A 14,266-nucleotide genomic window follows, 5' to 3' on the forward strand; every position below is an offset into this window, starting at 1 on the left:
CGATACACAGTATTGTGCGTTTTTATCGTGAATATTTTCAAACATTTTCTCGCCTCAACCGATAGCTCGTTTGCGGTGAAACTGCATACAGCGCTTTCGTATTATGGTAACTTTTGTATCGTAGCAACCTTTACAACGGTACTTAGTTGAGCCGCGCATGATGCGAAAACGTAATCGTCTGCGTAGAGATCGGTGAACCAGAACTCGCAAACGCAGTTCTTTCGATGAAGAGCGACAGTGGCGCCATCTGTTTCCTACAGTGGAAAGCGTCACGCCAAGGCGCCGAGGCGAGCGTTGCAAGATGAGCGGACCCTTTGAATATGCCGTTCCGACATTTGCGTGCGTTTCAACTGTAGCGCTTCCAGCTTCCAACATTTTCGGCTAACTGAGCAGAAAAAAATATAACTGATTTAACGAGTATTTACCATTCAAAGGATATTGTTTGTAACGCTCACCTCGGCGCCTTGTGACGCTTTCCACTGCAGAAAACAGATGAAGCCACTGTCGCCCTTTAGCGAAAAACGGCGTTAGCGGGTTTTGGTTCACCGATCTATACGCAGACGATCACGTTTTCGCATCATGCACGGCTCAACCAAGTAAGTACCGTTGTAAAACTTCCTACGATAGAAAAGTTACCATAATACGCAAGCTCTGTGTGCAATTTCACCGCAAACGAGCTAGCGGTTGAGGCGGGAAAATTTTTGAAAATATTCACGATAAAAACAGACAATACTGTATATGGTTGCCGCATATCCGAGTTCCCCCTTACTATCATGATCAGCACTACCTCTACGGCGCGTGCTGTGCACATGCCAGCTTCGCCGAATGAACCGAAGCACTGCCAGGCCAAGTGAACTTGTACTAACGCGAGTTTCACGCCATTGAATAATCCACGTGTTTCAGTCCAGCGGGGTTCAGCGGAACACCTTAAGGCAGAGAAAATTTGCAATCAGAGAGAAATGACTTATTAGCATGCACGCAAGTGCAGCCATACGGCTATTTGGCCACTTGAAAGAAAATTATGGTCTGGGGTTCGTAACCGGGACCAACGCCTCACCGTGCAGTTGGCTCTACCACTGAGCTAAGCAAGACTAGCAGTTGAGAGGGAGAGGCCGAATTTATCAAATCGAAGCAGGAACGATGCAAATCCAATGTGGTTTAGGGTAATACCGCAAGATGGATTAAATGCTTTCCTGTCCCGTGCAGCCGTAGGCTGCGCCTGGATGGATGATGATGAGTGCTCTCTACTTTGTGCATTTCACGGGTCCGGACCGGCCGGGTTTGCGTATTTATTTTTTTTCTCAATTTACGGGAGCTGTTACTCTTTTGCGCGATTTCACAGAATGGGGGTACGTGACCCCCGCATCACGTTATGGGTCCATCATTTCGGCAGGGCATGAAGTGTCGCGGTAGTAATGTGCAAGCGCTGTTAAATGTAGCAGCATGTTTAAAAGTCATTAAAGTTGACATTATTAATGACAGTGTGAAGGGTAACAGAGAAATTAAATTGCCAGATGCCCAGCTTTTATCATTTTTGCCAGAATAAATTTGAGGTGCCATTAACGCAGCTTTCTCAGTCCTTTTCCGAGTAGCACATGGTGACGTTTGTACTACGTGCATACTAAAGAATGCTATAGACCTCACCGTACATTCTTTCCACAGCACCAGCAGTAGTATGTCGTCGATTTTCGTTGCATTCAGTCATTGTTAGTCTTGAAAACTGAGGAGGGAAGGCTGCAGAATACAATGCATGGCGTGTGCTGCGCTAATTGCTGGTCATGGCTCTGCAGAAGTCGGTTCATATTTTCACATGAGGGACACTCCAGGATATAGTGGAAGCCTTTGAAACTGTTGTTCGTCATGCGATGGCTTGCTGGCGCTTCGTGATATCTTCGTGATAGCCTTGACCGTCTTTCTTGTCCGAGGTTTTAGTTTTGAGGTCCACGTCCTAGTGAGCAGGTAACCTTTGGAGCTATGTTAGTGCGTGTTGTGCAAGTTGTGTTAGTGGCTTCACCTTCCGTAGTCGCGTTAGTGTGTGTTGTGTAAGTTGTGTTAGTGACTTCACCTTTCGTAGCCGCGTTAGTGTGTTGTGTGCAAGTTGTGTTAGTGGCTTCACCTTTCGTAGTCACGTTAGTGTGTGTTGTGCAAGTTCTGTTGGTGGCTTCAGCTTTCGTGGCCGTGTTAGTGTGTGGTGTGTAAGTTGTGTTAGTGGCTTCACCTTACGTAGCCGCGTTAGTGTGTGTTGTGCAAGTTGTCTTAGTGGCTTCACCTTTCGTAGCCGTGTTATTGTGTGCTGTTCAAGTTGTGTTAGTGGCTTCACCTTTCGTAGCCGCGTTAGTGTGTGTTGTGCAAGTTGTGTTAGTGGCTTCACCTTACGTAGCCGCGTTAGTGTGTGCTGTGCAAGTTGTGTTAGTGGCTTCACCTTACGTAGCCGCGTTAGTGTGTGTTGTGTAAGTTGTGTTAGTGGCTTCACCTTACGTAGCCGCGTAAGTTCTGACTTTGGGGAAGTGTCGTCTGCGCTAACGGAAGTGTGCGGTGCACAATGGATGTTGGCGCGTATGTTGGCTTCGGTGTTGTAGTGGTCGTAGTGGTTGAAGTGGTTTTGGTGATATTTGTGTTGTAGCGTCATGACTATTTTTGTAAGTGGTGTTTTTCAGTTTGCTTTCCTTAACCATGAGCGGAAGAGCAGCGACTCCGTCACGGAGGCACTGATTGGCGCCCACATGAAGAACTCCACGAGTGCGGCATGCGACCTGGTTCCCCACTGCAGCGTAACCTGGCGTGGCGGACACTTCCAGGACGGCCAGAATGGCCAAAGTCTTCGAACACTGCTTGTACCTCTGCCCGTACAGATTTGCGGGTGTCACGAGAGAGTTCCTGGATACAGCCGGAGTCGGCTGACAGTTGGCGTCTTGCCTAAACCTGCAATAAATCCGCAACGAGCCATTACAGTCCTGACACCGCGAGGACCTATATATTGTGGGTTTCTAAGTGGACACAGGCCACCAGCCACCGCGGGTTCGAGCTTCGCGCGAGCCAAGGGCCCCGATCAGCCGTCACCACACACACACTGGGACACCGATGCAGTGCACTCAACCTCCGCTGGGAGGAGAGCGATTCGCCGCAAAGAAATATGCCTCCAAGTTCACAAAGGAGTCGTTTATTGACGTCGTCCTTCAGCAGGTACACACGCACTCAATAGTCACCTCGTCCTGGGGGCGCGCGAGGAGCAAGGCTCCGCTGCGCGCACGAAGCGACTCGAGCAATGTGCGCTGCTAGCACGCCGCTGCAGGAGAATGTCCCCGCGGCAGTGCTGTGATCTCTCTCTCGTGTCGACCGTTGGGCCGGTTGCGAGAGAGAGTGGGCAATCAACGCAAGGTACGCCTGTCTGAGGTCGCTGGACCCCGCTGGACAGGCTCGAGCCGCTGCAGGTCAGAGGACACGTGCGGGCGAGCTCGAGTAAGCACTGGTCCGAGCGGCAAAGGCCGGCAGGGACAAACAGTAACGCACGCACCTTTCGCTGTCTCGGAGGGATCTCTCTCTGGGCCCCGCTCGGACGGTCGCGCCGTGCGCGGCCGCCCGTAGCGGGTCCCGAATTCCCGCCAAAAGGCGCCAATGGCAAAGGCCGTTGGGGAGCCGGGGCGGAGCTGTGGCCAAATGACAGTGATTAGTCACCTAGCCGCCTCTCCACCGCCTGAGGCGGGAGCAAGGGAAAGAGGAGAAACAACGCAGGAAGCCGGCACAGCCGCGCAAAAACAACGGCGGAAAGCCAGGATTCCCGCATCCCCCTCTTCTTAAATGCCCTCCTACCCATCGGCAAAGCAGGCGGCCAAAATAAGGAAAGCAATACACAAAAAAAAGCAACACTTCAGTTCCAAAATAAAGAAATGAATACACAAAAAAACTAGCTACTCTTCAGTTCCAGCCAGAAAAAACGTAAAAAACAAAACACACACAAAGGAAAAGAAGGCAAACAAACAAACACTGCCCAACGCTTCAAGAAATCAAAACAGCTTGCAGATTATGTACACGGTACACAAGGCGATGTGAATTCAACTGTACAACTATGTGACAGGTGGATGTCAGCCCCAAAGTTCGATGGCACGGCCCAGTGGGCCTGTCGGCGACTCACCGCTCGCAGACTTCAAGTTGAACGGGTTGGGAGGGCCGACGACTGATGGTGGTCTTCTTTCCGTTGATGACGACGGGGCCGCGGCAGAGCACTAACCTCGCGCCCTTGGGCACGACATCACGTTCGGCACAAGAGAGTTAGTGCACCCGCTTCACGCCGGCTCAAACGGGCGCGGACGTTCGGCGGCGTCCTGATGTGTAACCTTGGCCACAGCGAGGGGTCCTTCTCATCCTCGCGCTCACGCAGAAGCACACAACGGCACAACTCACAGGCGTCGCCTTGGCTCATGGTTACGCGCGCACACAGTCACAGCCACAACCACGCATACACCGGCAAGTGCGCGGACGCTGGTCGGCGACAACGATCCCCTCATCAGAAGCGTCCAGAGGCGCCTCGGCGAGGGTCAAAGGGTGCACTTTCCGCCCCCCATCGCCCCAAACGCCCCGCCAACTTCCCCTCCATGCGGGCCGCACAAAACTCGCACCGCGACACACGGCTCCTTAACGAGCCAACTACCCACAGTCGGGCCGGAAATGAGAAAAGGCGCGCTGTACAAACGACACCCAATCTATTCCTTCTAGAAGATAAGAGCAAGCACGAGCGGGCTAAAGTTTGCCTATGTACATCTGGGTACATTAGAACAAAAACAGACGAGCAAGCAGGAAACGAAAGTGGCTAGAAACTGACTCAAGCAAACAAATAAATAAACTGATAAACACACAAGGCTGGAACTGAGCATGCTGACAAAAACAAAAAAAAATAACACACCGTGCTTCACCTGGGTAGGGCCTGACGAGAAAGCTCGCCAGCTAGCTGAGGCTGCGTGCCTTCGGTTGCGGAAAAGTCCGCCGTCCGGCATCAATCACACCGGTGGCCGTCGCCTCAGATTGTACCGGTGCTCCGTACGCTTGCGTTCCGCAGCACCAGTTGTGCCTTTGCGCTTGCCTTTGATACCAATGGGTACCAGCGCAAGCTCGTCAGACCATGACGCGTAGGCCTTCTGGTCTATGAACCCCTGCTTGCTCCTGGGGAAAGGCCCCATCAAATCGCAGGTGGCCATCTGCCACGGACGCACACTGTCAATCGGTTTCATCATTCCAGGCGACTTGCCGCCCCGTGACTTCACCGCTTGACAGACATGGCAGGAACGGCAATAGCGGAAAATGTCACGCTTCATGCCAGGCCACGTCACCGAATGACTCAGTTTTGCAAAAACTTTGGAGCCACTCAGATGACCGGCCAGTGGTTCGTCATGAGAGAATCTCAACAGTGCGCCTCTCAGACTTTTGGGGATAACCACCTTAAACGGGTCGATGGACTCGTCATCGGTGGCTATGTACTTCAGCACGAGCCCGTCATTGTCCAGCAAATATGAATCCCCGGGGTTCGCCGCGACACACGCTGGCTTCTGCCCCCCTGCGCCCGCTACAATACCAGCAGCGTCACGGCGCTCCGTCTCCCTGAGACCGTCGCTCACCTCGCGACAAAAGGGGTCATTTTGCTGGGCTTTCAGTAGCTCTTTACGGCTGAAAACGATTTCAGTCATCCCAGAGGGGAGCATGGTCTCGTCCCCACTCAGGTTTGCAGCCAAAATTTCCGTTCGCGTCGGCACATCCGAGGCGCTCACGAAGAGCTTTGCCTCTCGTCCGCTTTGCGAAGCGCTGCTTGCCTGGTTAGCGGAATGGGTTAACCCGTTTGCGGGCTCCCCCTCCTTGCCGCCCGGCGGCTCGTCCGCTGTTTCGCCCCCTCCGCCTACAGGCGTCAAGGCGCCGCTGGCGAGTGGGGCACGGGATAGCGCGTCAGCTACCACGTTTGTGCTCCCCTTTCGATACTGCACGGAAAAGTCGTAATGCTGTATCAGGAGAGCCCAGCGCGCCAGCCGACCCGCAGGCTCGCGGAGCCGCATCAGCCAACTGAGCGCACTGTGGTCTGTCTGCACCACGAATTGCGTTCCATAAGGTAGACGTCGAATTTGCGCAGTGCAAACACGATGGCGAGGCACTCCTCGGTCACGGAATAATTCCTCTCCGAGGGCAGCAAGGAGCGGCTGGCAAAGGCCAGCGCTTGCAGCACTCCATCGAATTCCTGTAGGAGAACTGCTCCTAAACCCAGATCGCTCGCGTCAGTCTGGACTACGAACTGTCTGGTCAGGTCGGGTAGCCTGAGCTGCGCTGTCTCGGCAATGACACTAGACAGGAGGCGAAAGGATCGCTCTTGCTCGGGCTCCCATCGCCACGCGGCAGTCTTTCCCAAGAGCTCGGTCAAGGGTGCCTGCACGCGGGCACAGGACGATAAAAGTTGGCCATTCCCACACAACGGCGCAGGCCGTGTACGTCCTTGGGCGCGGGAAATTCGAGTATGGCTCGATGTTTCTCCGCATCTGGCTCAATGGAGCCCCGGCCTCAGCGACTGCACCCCTGCCTCAGTGGAGGCTTGGGCGGGTTCCACGAACGAGGGAGGCAAGGCTCCTAGTTCGATGAGCGGCGCGGTTTCCGCAGGGAACCGGGCCAGCGCCTCGCCGTTTCCAGAGCAGAATTGACTGCTCGCGGGGCACGGCTGCTGCTGTTCGAAACTGCTGGTTGCGGCAGCGTGACACGAACTGCTTTCGCACTGGGCGGGAAGCTTGCACAGCTGAGGCATGTGACCAGCGGATGCACCGCAGGGTGCTCCCGATACAGCTCCAATGGGGGCTGCGTGGTCAACATTTTGGGTTGTGTCGCCGTAAACCCCAATGGGGGCCGCGGCCAACCACGGTGTCTAGCTATTCGAAGGAACAGCAGCCAGCGGATAAAACGACGCTACAACTCCGTAGGGAACCGACATGTAGCTGCCGAGTGCCCCGCTGGGGGTTTTAGACATGGTGCGCAAGCGTGATCGTCAAGGCGACCTGCTCGGCTAATGTGCCATCAAAGGCGTAAGCGCCAATGACTTAGCACGTTGGACGCCAGTTGTGGGTTTCTAAGTGGACACAGGCCACCACCCACCGCGGGTTCGAGCTTCGCGCGAGCCAAGGGCCCCGATCAGCCGTCACCACACACACACTGGGACACCGATGCAGTGCACTCAACCTCCGCTGGGAGGAGAGCGATTCGCCGCAAAGAAATATGCCTCCAAGTTCACAAAGGAGACGTTTATTCACGTCGTCCTTCAGCAGGTACACACGCACTCAATAGTCACCCCGTCCCGGGGGCGCGCGAGGAGCAAGGCTCCGCTGCGCGCACGAAGCGACTCCAGCAATGTGCGCCGCTAGCACGCCGCTGCAGGAGAATGTCCCCGCGGCAGTGCTGTGATCTCTCTCTCGTGTCGACCGTTGGGCCGGTTGCGAGAGAGAGTGGGCAATCAACGCAAGGTACGCCTGTCTGAGGTCGCTGGACCCCGCTGGACAGGCTCGAGCCGCTGCAGGTCAGAGGACACGTGCGGGCGAGCTCGAGTAAGCACTGGTCCGAGCGGCAAAGGCCGGCAGGGACAAACAGTAACGTACGCACCTTTCGCTGTCTCGGAGGGATCTCTCTCTTGGCCCCGCTCGCACGGTCGCGCCGTGCGCGGCCGCCCGTAGCGGGTCCCGAATTCCCGCCAAAAGGCGCCAATGGCAAAGGCCGTTGGGGAGCCGGGGCGGAGCTGTGGCCAAATGACAGTGATTAGTCACCTAGCCGCCTCTCCACCGCCTGAGGCGGGAGCAAGGGAAAGAGGAGAAACAACGCAGGAAGCCGGCACAGCCGCGCAAAGGCAACGGCGGAAAGCCAGGATTCCCACAATATTTATCACTTCTTTCACAGTTCCTTTAATATCGGGACTTAATGAGCTGCTATGAATTTACTTCAGTGGCTCATACGTTCGCGCCCTTGGGACCATTCGTGGGAGAAGATGGCCTCATCTATGCTCTGACTTGGAAAGCATTCTGTACTCTGCGTTGGGTTCCCCGTCACTTAGGGCAGTCAAGACAGTTGTACTCGAGATGGAATGCGTTTCCGTCCTGTCCTCAGCTATAACTGCTTCCTTCCGGTTCACTAGAAACTCGCAATTAGTACAATAAATGCGAACGTTTGAGTAAAATTAAAGACGGAGGATTTAATATCCAGTAGCGACACATATGCGATGATATCGCACAGCACACAGGCGGCTCTTGCGTTTCGCCTCCATCAAAACCCGGTCGTCGTGGCCAGTTTTGAACGCGGGCCCTCGGCTCAGTAACCGAATGCTCTAACCCCTGAGTTACCGCGGCGGCTATGGTACTGCTGGATTAGTCACGAATCCCAATATTATCGACCATTTCTGTTCGGGTGACGCCATGCTCAATTAGATCGAAGTGTGCTGAAAGGTAAGGAAGACCTTTAACTGTACGGGCGACGGTGAGCAGAGCTATAGAGCTGTGCAGAGCTATGCAAGAGCTGAGCGCCGGCGGTTCCTGAAAGCCTACTTCTTAGAACAAAAGGTGACCTATGACTTGTCGAGCGCGGTAACTATAGCATGTAGAGAAATAATGTTTCTAAGAACGTGATACTTTTCATGAGGGCTGGCAGCACAGCACAATAAGAAATACATATTGTCACGTTGTAGTGACGGCAGTCCAGTGGTCAGGAAGACACCAGCCAGTCTTAGAAAATAAGCTCTTTATTTGGGCTGACTTGCGCCCGCAAAATAACTGAATCACTCGGCGGCGGCGTAAGCAGCAAACGTGCTCGTCGGTCGTCGAACTACGAATGCCCGCTGCTCGCGGCATCGTTCAATTTAAAGCCGGCAAGGAAACTTCGAGATAACAGGTCGAGATCATCTAGAGTATTCTAGAAACACGTATATGCAGCTGTTCATGGCTGTGGACAATCGAGATAAGTCCGGTCGCTTCTCGCGTCAAGAACAAAAATGATAACACCCCTTTTCTGCGGCCTTGCGCGAACGAACGGACGCTACAATGATACGTGGCATTACCCCCCTTCCAAAGAAGCATCGTCTCGATGCTTTATAATGAAATTAAACACGGAGAATTCTTCGAGGACTTCGAGTCCTTTAGCGTTTCTAATAAGGTGTAAGGGCAGCGGTAAAAGCTTCAGTCTGGCCGTGTCGTCGTCGTCGTCGTCGGTGTTGTCGTCGGTGTTGTCGTCGGTGTTGTAGTTTTTGTCGTCGTATTTGTCGTCGTAGTAGTCGTCGTCGTCGTAGGGATCGTCGTCGTCGTAGGGATCGTCGTCGTCGTAGGGATCGTCGTCGTCGTAGGGGTCGTCGTCGTCGTAGGGGCCGTCGTTGTCGGAGGGGTCGTCGTTGTCGTAGGGTTCGTCGTCGTCGTAGGGGGCATGGTCTTCTGTTTTCGTCGATGGAGGGTCTTAGTTATTGCGCTCAGAAGCATCCTCAACTCCAGAGGCCGCTTTATTCAGTTCAACCCTCGAGGGCTGGGGAAGCGTCCACGCACTGCGCAGCCTCGGCTAGGTGATACTTAGCGCGGTGACGATGGCGACGGAGAACGCGATAGGCGGCTCGGCGATGAGCATCCCTCCCGACGCAAAAAATCCTCAATTTCGGCTGGTCGCTGGCCGGGTCGGGGTCGTGGGGCGTCGTAAGGGAACCTTCGGATGCCCATTCTCCTGTATGGGTAGTACCGGAGAATGTGACCGGCTTCTCCGCAGTGGAAGCACTGCGGGCGGCGCTGGTAGGGTGTTCTCCACTCGACGCATTTCCTCGGCCGTGTACGACGCTCTTAGGACGGGCGAGTCGGGGCGAGAGGCGGCGCTCCAGCGCAGCTGGCTAAGGGCGATAGGGGCTTGGGTCCCGTCGTCGAGGTACAGGACGGCGCACTGCTGCGGCGTAAGTCGTGGCTGGAGGCTCCAGAGGCTGCGTGGTAAACTGGATTCAGGTCTTCCGGCGAATAACTCAAAGGGCTGGCGTCATGACTTGCAGGAGTTTTCCGGTACCTGGAAGGCTACCCAGCACCTCCACCAGATGTCACGTTGTAGTGACGGCAGTCCAGTGGTCAGGAAGACACCAGTCAGTCTTAGAAACGAAGCTCTTTATTTTGGCTGACTTGCGCCCGCAAAATAACTGAATCACTCGGCGGCGGCGTAAGCAGCAAACGTGCTCGTCGGTCGTCGAACTACGAATGCCCGCTGCTCGCGGCATCGTTCAATTTAAAGCCGGCAAGGAAACTTCGAGATAACAGGTCGAGATCATCTAGAGTAATCTAGAAACACGTAGATGCAGCTGTTCATGGCTGTGAACAATCGAGATAAGTCCGGTCGCTTCTCGCGTCAAGAACAAAAATGATAACACCCCTTTTCTGCGGCCTTGCGCGAACGAACGGACGCTACAATGATACGTGGCAATATGATGGATTGGGGCGATATCAGCTAAAATGGCACTAACTCAATTTTGTAAAGCTCAGATGGCCCAGTGCCAGCTTAATTGGAGAGAAATGAGAGAGGCCTGTGGCCTACAGTGGGTGGTGGTGAAAAACTTTTATCTTCGATTAAATTTTTACAGAGAGGTGATAGGTGTGGGGAACTACTGGCAATTTACCCTCAGAATACTAGGTGGAGCCTCTACTAGCAAGCAATGCCGCTCGCCTCTGTTGAACCAAAGTCTTTAGGTTGTGACAGCCTAGGCCGCCTCCCAGTGCTCTCTCGTGGGGTTGGGGTTGTGTGGGCGAAGTAAGGCTGACAATGATGGCAATTCATTCTCTGCATTCTTCATAAGTGCTGATGATATCCAGTTTTTTCTAAACAAGTACTATTCAGTGCAGTTAGGTGCAAATGGGCTCAACAATAAGGCCGCCAGTAATTGTTCATTACAGAGGGGACGATGTACGAAAAATACTACAAGCGAGAGCACATGGGACCTACTGCTCGAAGCAAAAAAAAAAGAAACCGTGACTAATCGCGCGCGTCAAAAAGAGCAGCAAAAGCTTGGTTTGTTCTAGTTAGTTTGCGTTGGCGCTATGTTTCCAAGGTCAAAAAGAGCGCCTCGGAAATAATGATAAAGAAAGTGGTCCTCTCCCCGCAAATGGATTACATAGGATAACACGCAATACCCGGTGAGTGGCGATGCCTGCCCTTGTTTCTGTGATGCATGGCCAAAGCGTTTAGCACTTTACACGCCAGTGAGACACCGAGCCTAAATGCAATGTGGAACAGAAAACGGTACAGAAAATGCCAGCGATGGCAAGCAAAATAATCTGACGTCATGAAGCGGCCGTGTGACGCACACAGTAAGCCGAGCATCACCACTTTAGACAAGCCTATACGTCGTTCGTCTATATAACGGATGTCACAGCTAAATGTAACCAAACTTTTAAAACAGACGTAGTGTTCTAGACCAGTGAAACCAACTCAGGGTTGTTCGTAGTCGCATGGCCTAGTCTTGAGTATGTTTTCGCTCTTCAAAGTTAATGAATCAGTTAAGTTTAATTAGCTAACTTTGTAATTATTGGCTTCAGGAAGAAAGTGTCAATGCAAAAGTTTTAGATCACCGCGAACAGCCGCTAGTAGTGCTGTTTCCGTCAAGTTCCGATTTACGTAGCTTCCTTTATTGACCTTAAAAGAAAGTTGTCACGTGACCAGCTGCTCGCTCACTTCTCTTCCCCAATGTGCACCCAAAGTCTCATCGCGGAGAGGACTTCAGGAGAACAAAATTTTATTCTCTAAGGTGCATCTTGGGACGGTAAAGTGGCACGGTTTTCACGTAGAAGCTTTTTTTTTATTGTCCGAATTATGGTTAAAGGCCGGAAAAAAAACTACTTTACGCAAATAGTACGTTGCTGCAAATGTTTAGTCAGCTATTTTTGAAAGCGATCTACAACGTTTCCATTGACACTTTGTTCATCAAGTCAATAATTAAAAAGTTAGCTAATTAAGCTTAACTAATTACTTAACCTTGAAAAACGAAAAAATACTCCATACTAGGTCACGCGACTCTAAAGAACCCTCAGTTGGTTTCAGACGGCTTGGGCATCCCGTGTTTTTAAAAAGCTTGGTTACATTTAGCTGGGACACCTGGTATACTTCCTATTGGCCGACCTCTATGTGGCGGCAGTTTTCCGACATGCGTATCAAAATTGTGACGCAACCGCTTGCCGTACAGCGTTCCGGGTAGCGTCATACGATTTCTCGTTGTATATAGCTTACATGTGGTTGTAAAATTGGAGGCTTGTTGAAACAGGGATTCCAATGGATGACATAGAAAGCGACGAAATGCAAAAACGCCTCGTGCTGTGCGATGTCAGGGTATGTTAAAGAACCACAGGGTGTTCCAATGTGGCAGCTCTCATAACCTATGGGTCGCTTCGGCAGATTAAACACCGCAATTTAGAATTTAATTTTATCTTTACATCTTCATGCACCGCGCTGTGTATTCGGTGAAAAAAGTTTTTCAACGCTTAAGCAACTCGAGGTCACCCAAACTATCACCCTGATTAACCATATCACACAGAAGACAACTGCTTAAATGTTTTCTGAGCTCCAGTCAAGGGCAGAACGGAAAGGCCATGGTGGACAGCACAATAGAGCGAGACAAAACACGTGCTATATGTCATAGTGTCCAGTGAATACACAGCGCTGTTCAAAGACGCCTCACCATTCGCAGATGTTGGTTGGGAGGCTGGAGCAAGAGCTGACGAAGAACATGGCACGTGGCGCTCTCACTGGTCAGAGCAGATCAGGCGATGTCGATGGTAAGGAGAGGAACTCGAACCGCTGCTGGCTCGAGTCCATGGCTGTTCGCAAGCTGTGGTGGTCGTGGCCGTTGCTGCTCGTCAGTATCTCCCTGCACGTGAGCCGCGGGAGTTTAGGCCCACTGTCTTCCGTTTGCGCCTTTCCCACATTAGCTGGCAATGGCTTCGACTCTAACGCCTCTGCGTTACACTCTGAACACAAATACATCTATATGGGAGCAAAAAAAGAGTAAGCTCTCCTCAATCCCTTTTTAAATAGTGCGCGCTAGAGGACAAGTTTACCCCCTTTTTACTCCTGCTTATAGTGTACAGCCTATATATACTTCAGTCGTCTTTTTTGTTAGTGGACGACCAGCCTTTATCATCGTGCACAGAAACTAAATGCAGCTGTAGAGCGGAAAGGTACAGTCCATAAACTCTGCCAGAAACCAGGAAGTGTCAAAATAATATTTCTCCAAGTAACGACAACAAAAGGGTAATTTGCGTTGCCTTTACCTTTCAGATTTTTCCTAAGTTTGCAGACTCTTGTGGGGAGTAGCTCAAGTATTCTATAGTGACCACCGACCGCGGTGAGGGGTTACAAGTAGCCGTGTCGAAGACGAGTCTTACCGGCCCTCCGATAGGACTTGCAGCACTTTGAATGTGTCCACACAAACTTATCGCTCAACAGGTATTGCGATTGCACAATGGTGAGCACCGACAGACCGAGGTTTCAAGGTCACGTGCGGAGACTTGCACTGCCTGATTTCAGTTCCTGACTTCACTCGTGGAAGTTTTTTTTAGATTCCTGGGATCGGAACTTAATAAATTGTCGCGGTGACGTTACAGCAGGGAGCGCTTGCGTCATGATATCATTTTTCGGTTTGTGTCCTAATGTGCATTTGAACCGTACAGCATGAGTCGCACGCGAACAACTCATTTATTCCGTACTTCACATACGAAAGCACAACAGACTGGCAAACATGCATTCGTCACAAAGACGAGCTGGACCAAGCGGTGGCAGTGGACTGGCCAGTCGCTTGTGGTATTAGAGAAAATGCTTTTTACTGTGGTTCAGAAATTTGCAGTATCTAGATCGCGTGGTGTTTTGACCGACAACAGAACCAAAAGAGGGGATGCCTCAGACTGCTGCTTAACGAGCCGACATCTGGCGTTATGCAGCCTTTATGGTACTATAGTACAAAACTGTCGAATCCCATGTTCAGGCTGGCTACGAATGGTTACTCAACTTGGAATATACCAGGAAAATTTACCTACTAGTTAGTGGTTACTTTGATTTGTGCTGTTTGAAATGCACATATTCCGAATATTGCTAAGAAATAGGAATCGAAAACACCAGCACCAGAGTGGTCGCGCTCACTTTTGCAGGCTTGCTCCTTCGTTACAAGGAAACGCGGGCTCTCCATCCACTCTCACAAAAGCTACTATCGCGACAAGCCACCTACTACTGGCAGCAATTAAAATTGGCTGCTATCCACACTTCC

This window comes from Amblyomma mixtum, chromosome 7, assembly GCF_055824585.1.
Source record: "Amblyomma mixtum isolate Tamu chromosome 7, ASM5582458v1, whole genome shotgun sequence".
Lineage (NCBI taxonomy): Eukaryota > Metazoa > Arthropoda > Arachnida > Ixodida > Ixodidae > Amblyomma > Amblyomma mixtum.